The sequence below is a fragment of the Gossypium raimondii genome, chromosome 11, assembly GCF_025698545.1.
Source record: "Gossypium raimondii isolate GPD5lz chromosome 11, ASM2569854v1, whole genome shotgun sequence".
NCBI classification, from domain to species: Eukaryota; Viridiplantae; Streptophyta; class Magnoliopsida; order Malvales; family Malvaceae; genus Gossypium; species Gossypium raimondii.
In genome coordinates, this window is record NC_068575.1 from 62,818,201 (window position 1) to 62,825,243 (window position 7,043).

A 7,043-nucleotide genomic window follows, 5' to 3' on the forward strand; every position below is an offset into this window, starting at 1 on the left:
GCTTGAAATGGAAATGGAAGTAAAAAAATAAGAATCAATTGCTACAACTTGTAGCACAAGTGAAAAAGCTTCACGCGAAGGGAGAAACTTCATAATATAAGGACGTCATCCTTTTATCAGTTGCTCTGAATTTTGAAAAAAAAATAAAAATAAAAAATTCAGAAATTTTCATAAAAAATATTTTTACTGCTTAAGTAATTTTTGTCCACATGCTTTTTAAAATAAAAAGATTTATAATTTTTTTCTTAATTTTTTAGTTCAAGTTAATATCTTCTATATAGTATCTTATAGATGCATTTTGAATCTTTTTTGTCTTTCATCCTTATACATATTTGAGATTGATATAAAGTTACATCATCTAGTGCATGACGTATATGATGGTTTTGACACTTCCTCGATGCCATTGATGCTGCTATAACAAAATTTTGAATTGTAGTTCAAACTAATGCATCTTACAACATGTTTTGGTGTGCTTTTTCCCACAATAGATTTCCATCAAACTTCTTAACTTGACCCTTATTTGGCATTGTAGGTAATGGAAATGGCCAAACACCATTTTTAGTATATCGTGACGATGCTAATGGCATCCTAAAGATTTCGTTACCTGTTTTTAGAATGGGGTGTTATAAGTTGAAAGGATCCATATGGACACAAAATGGTGTCAGTGAGTGTCAACATGCAAATTCCCTTATACAAGCCACGGACAACTGGCTAAAACAGCTTCAGGTATACCACCCAGATTTTCAGTTTTTTGCATCACATGGGATGTACATCGGGTGAAGCAAAAAGATAAACCAGTGTGTGATCTTGCACCTCCAATGCAGTCAAACTGAGGTTAAATGCTTTAAATTTTTGGTACGGTGATGGCATATGTGTAACCCCATATGAAAGCAAGTGAGTTGTCTTTCAAATTTTTATGTCTTGCTGACAATTGACCGCTCCACTCCCTTATTGTGCATTACTAGAATTTCCTTGGTTCCACTTCCATATATAACTCCGCTTTTAAAAATTTATCGTGGGTTGTAGAAGTGTGTAAGGTAGGAGGTTAAAGTTTTGCTCGTCTAGTTGTTCTTAAAGTCATTGTGTAATTTGTCATATATTTTATTGCTTACTAATGATTATACAAACAATCAAAGGCTTTCTTAGCAATAACTAATTAACAGTGGTCTAGCTTCTGGTCATTTAGCATCACTGCTTGTTGGAAATTTGTTTTGAAGTTCATGGAATGATTAATAAGGGAACAATGACTTCTACTGATGCAGTGCAAGTTTAGCATGTAAAACTTTATATTGCTTTATTATTATTATTATTATTATTATTATTATTATTATTATTATTATGTGTGCAAAAAATGAAGTATTTATGCATTCACTTTGGCATATAGGATGAGCTAAATCTTGTTATGGACTTATTGTGTCAACTTGGGACTAATATTTTTATTGACATATCTACTTGTTTGATACATCATACAACTATCTTCAGCCATATTAGTTTAGCTGTCATTTTGTTACAGTAGTTTCCATTCCTATCAATTTTCCTACCATTGCATTGTTCTAATTTATGTCAGTTCTACTTGATATCCTTGAATTTTACTCATGGAATATCTTCTCTTTGCTTTTTTCTTTTTTGCTCTCTGCCCGCAGTATAACGGCATCTGTAACAAGCATATCGGAAACAATAAAAAGCCAAACAGTTATTCAGATGGACAAGGAGAATATATATTTGTTACTCAACCAATTTGTGAAAAAGGTCTTGTTGCATCTTACTTTCTCTTCTAAGTTTCCTTATTTTTTTCCCTGAAGAGTTATTCATGTTGCACTCTTAAACCTTAGTTTTCCTCAGTATTGTTTTCTCATAGATCCCTATTATGGTGGTCATGAAAGCAATGGGGATGGAGAGTGATCAAGAGGTTATGCAAATGGTTGGTGCTGATCCTTGTTATAGTGCTCTTCTTTTACCTTCTATAGAGGTAAGCTCTATGGTTAAGGATATGAACTTGTTCATATTTTGTATTATTTAAAAGAATGGTAATAGCTTCCTGAAATGTCTTTTGCAAATAGCTTGCATGCTATAGAGGTAAGAGACTTGGCAGTGGGATTAATTTCTCAACTCCTGTAGAGATCTTATGCCGATAATGGTGGGATTCTTTAGCTGTCTCAAGATTTCTCAAGCAAATTGAAAAGTTTCTCATGCTAAGTTACTCAGACTCGGGTGTGAGTGTCAAAAAAGGGTATGTGTTTGACAAGGATATATTCAATCTTTTAAATGTTTCTTTTTTGTGCTTGATTTAAAGCTATGCCGTTCAGAAAAATTTTGAGATAACAACTTTTTCCTTGCTACCTTTATAGTTGTGTCTGCTTGCATTAAATCACTGTTGTGTACTAGTGCGTAGATGAGACTATGTGTTGATGTTCTTTCTTACAGAAATTTTCCCAACTAATACCTTCCTAAGTTAATAAGGATATAAGTCCTGTTTGTTTGAAACTCTGGGGCTTTCCTCTGCTTTAGAGATCTGCCAAACAGCCTTTGCCTTTTGTAATAGCTGAAATTAAGCTTTTAAATCCCCAGAGCTTAGGTTTTTGACAAGAGTTAAGTGAAAAAAGAAGCTGTTATGAACTTATAGTAAGAATTTTTAAAAGATGAGAAAGAAGTCTACGTTTTTTCAAATATTTTGATATCACTTTTTAATAATGCTCTACTTCAAAATCATTCTTTATTGCAGCATCAGCTAGGCCTTTGTTGCTCCGACTCTTCATTTCCTTAATGTGTTTGTGTTTGTCACCCGTTTCCAAGGCTATTTAGAAATTTGTATGTGGATATGTACCTCCAAGAATCCTCTAAAGATATGGAAAAACTTAAAAAAAAAAAATTTAACATACTCATCTAAGTCCTCTAAATATATGATAGCATGTTCATTGCCCTGACTTGTTAGGACAAAAAACTTGGTACTATATCGTTATATGGCATCTTTTTTTCAGGTTGGAAGGTATCCTTTGATTGCATAGCATTCTAAAACCTTCTCTATTTTGTTTAAACCACTTCTTGATATGAACAACATTGTTCCACCAGTCTAATAATGTCTCTCCCCTCTATGTAGCATTTTGCTAATGCTCTGAGAAAGCTGCGAAGAGCTGGCAAAATTGGTGAGTTTGTGAGCGTCTTCCAAGAATCACGATCTATTGCCATGCATGCATCTTTTCCACTCATATTCCACTCCATTCTCACTCACATCCCACTCTGCATTCTATTCTACTTGGCATTCTACTCTTCACCTTCACCATGGTTCATGAATGTAAAATAATTGATTGTTAACTAATCTTCCTCTCTAATTTAATATCGGTAGGACCCATTGTCCTATTTGCCAAATAGGAGCAATGGTTCAGGTAAATTCAAATTATATATAGATTAGTTTATTAGTTTTTTTAAGTTAATGAACCATGGTTAATATATTTTAGTGCATGCCAAGTAGAATAGAATGCAGAGTGGGATGTGAGTGAGAATGGAGTGGAATGTGAGTGGAAAAGATGCATGCATGGCAATATATATAATGCTGCAACACATAGTGGTGTATGTCTTCTCCCTTACATACCAGTCGCTCTCTTTGGCCGGCCTATTGATGGAGCGGGAGTAGAGGTTAATAACAAAGCTTTCCACTTTCTTTCTATGTTTATGTTTATTTTAAATTTCTTTCTATGTTTATGTTTATGTTTATTTTAAAATTTCAATAGCTGTGAAAACAAATAACTAATACTCAAGTACAAATTTAAGGGCTTCGAATTTACCTCATATGATCAGAGTCGTGGTGAGATGCTCGCTTGGCGCAAAGATCCAGAGGAAGAGAGATGAGAGTAGGAAGGAGTTCTTAAAAGAAAATTAGGGTTAAAATCTGCTATTAGTCCATGTACTTTGTAAAAGTTGTCAATTTAATTCTTATACTTTAATTTAATCAATTTCAGTCCCTATATTTTTTTGAAGTAGTTGGTACATCGAGTAACTTCAATTATTAGTATTGCATTACACATACGGTTGTAGACTTAGTCTATATACCCCAATTGAATCATTTTAAGTACCTATATTTTTTGGATTTTGAAATTTTAGTCTTGATGTAAATGATAGTTATTAATCCATTAATTAAATTTTTAGTGAGTAATATGTGGAAATAAAAACTAACATGGCATTACACATATGATAATATGTTCATCGTATTAGATTTTAAAATAACAAAACTTAATAAATTTAACAGTATCGTTTGGTAAAGATTAAAATTTTATTTTTAGTTATACATTTTAATTGATTTTAAATTTTGTCAAAAAAAAAGGTCATCAATCACAGTTAAATAATAAATCGGAGAGGTCTCTCTATTTTTAAATTAGTCTCATGGTATAAAAATATTAGAAAAATAAATTATTTGAATTCAATTTTAACATTTAATGTTTGTGTTAAATTTTATATATTTTATATAATTTTTTCTATCCCACGTGTCATATAATTTAATATTAATAAATTATTTTATTTGGAGGCAAATTTAGAAGGTTGGCAGGGTTGCAACCTTTAAATTTTTATAAAATTTCTTTTAAGTTGTTTTGAATTTTTATTTTCTTTATTTTCACAATATAATTAGTGTTAAAAGGATAATTTCATGTTCGAGCCTCAATGTTGCTTTTTTAAAATTTGATTTCTTTTATTGAATTTAAAATTTTAATGATAAATTTAGTAAATTTTAGTTTAATTTGATAAATTAATACAAAATAGTATTTAAATATTAATTTGGTAAAAATAAAGTTTAATAATTACAAATTTAAGTATCAATAGTAATTAGATAAAAAACTTGAATAATTATAATATCTAGTACAAATTGAGGGTTTAACTTATTTTGTTTTCTTAAATTGTAATTATCTAGATTATCTTGAATTTAAAAATACATTATTGAAAGTAGATCCTGGTAGTATGGGTCAAGCCTAGTGTAAACATGTATATTTTACATAAATATCCAACCTCTTATCAACAATTCTGACTTCACCCCGAATTTATTTTTACTTTAATAGGTTTATATAGTATTCATTTTATTTTCAATTCTGTTTTAATAAAATAGACTTAAAAAACAAATAAACACGTGAAAAGCATCATCAGAATGGGGGAAGAATACTAAGCTATTCAATCTGGATATTAGTCACGATGACGAAGATAAGGGTAGCTGTTTTACAGCAAGGATAGCATCTAAAGAAGAATATGAAGAAGATAACAATTATTGAAACTGTGATAAGCCATAAAAGTAACATATTTTTAATCATGCGTTTTTGGATGATTTATAATGTGAATTAGTGAATTTGATGCTCCTAATCCTTTAAGTCTATGTTTTTATAATTAAGTGGCCAAAATCGGACAAAACGAGTTGTTTTCAGGATCCACATGGCCTGGACACACGCCTGCGTGAGCCACACGAGCTGGTAGGGGTGTGCAAAATTCGGGTAAAATCAAAAAAATTCGGTTAACCGACTGAAATTCGGTTAATCGACCGAATTCAGTTAATCGGTCGATTAACTGAATTTTTTCGGTCGGGGGTCGATTAATTATTTTTTTATTTTTCGGTTAACGGTTAGTTCGGTTCGAAACCGGTCGGTTAACCGAATTTTTTCGGTTTAACCGAAAAAATTAATAAATAAAATTATAATATATAAATAGGCCCACTATTCACCTAAACCCAATCCAAACCCAAGTATTCAACCCAACCCAATTACCCAACCCAACCCAATCATAAAAATTACAAATAATTTAATAAATAAAAATAAAATTCTAAAACTAAAACTAAAGTCTAAAAGTCTAAAAATAATTTAATTATGTAATGATTCAATTCGGTTAATTCGGGTAATTCGATTAATTCGGTTAATTTTTAACCAAAAATAAAAAAAACATATAATTTTTGGTTAATTCGGTTAACCGACCTAATTAACCCAAAAAATTTCGGTTCGGTTAACGGTTAAAAATTTTGAAAGGTCGGTTAATTCGGTTAATGTTATTTCGGGTTGGTTAACCAGTCGGTTAACCGAATGAATACCCCTACGGGTTGGTCACACGCCCATGTGCCAGCTTGTGCCGATTTCGCACCCTGCTTCTCTTTTATACGAAAAAAGCCAATTTTTAGGGTTTTTGAACATTTTAAAGTTTTTAAATACATATTAGAAGAGGACCTAAAGGGGTACACAGAGAAGAACAAAGAAAAGACTCGAAGAAAGCCACCGGATTCAACTTAGAAGCGGATCTCTTTCAAGATTGAAGATCTCCATTCAATTTCCTTAGAAGTTTTATTAGGTTTCTTTATGTCTTGTTGTTATCCTAACTTTGAGATGGTTTTATTCCAAATTATGAATTAAATTCCCTAGATACCTAGGGAAGATGAAACCTATAATGGATCTTATTATTTGATTTCTGAATTACATGATAAATACTTGATTCTTATTCTCAATTATGTATGCTTATTTCTTGTTTTAATAGTTCTAAGATATCGATTCAAGTTCAATGTGCTTATCTCAGTGAAGCAAAAGTCTCTATTTAAGAGTAGATCTAACATTATTGAGTGGAGTTGCATGCAGTCCTAGAAATAGGACGACATAAATCTACCGAATTAGAGTCAAATTTAATAGGGGAATCCAAAGATCAAGTTAATGCTACAATAAGAGTTTTAATTAGAAGGAGATTTTAATTAAGTAACCTAGAGTCAGTTGTTTTTACTCTCGAAAGAGATATTAACATAATTTAGGGGTTTCTACGGATCAAGGCGCAAGTGAATAAATCTTTTAATTCATATTCAGATTAATAAGTGAAGTCTAGGTGGATTCTTTACTAGGTATTGTCTATCTCATTGGTTATCTTCGTTTATTTTTTCCAATTCACTCTCTGTCGTGTTATTAGTTAATTTAGATTAAAACAATTCATTTAATTTATCGGCTAAATAATAGAAAAATAGTAATTACTAGTATTTTTAGTCCTCATAGATACGATATTCCCTTCTCATCATAGCTATACTATTGTTCGATAGGTACGCT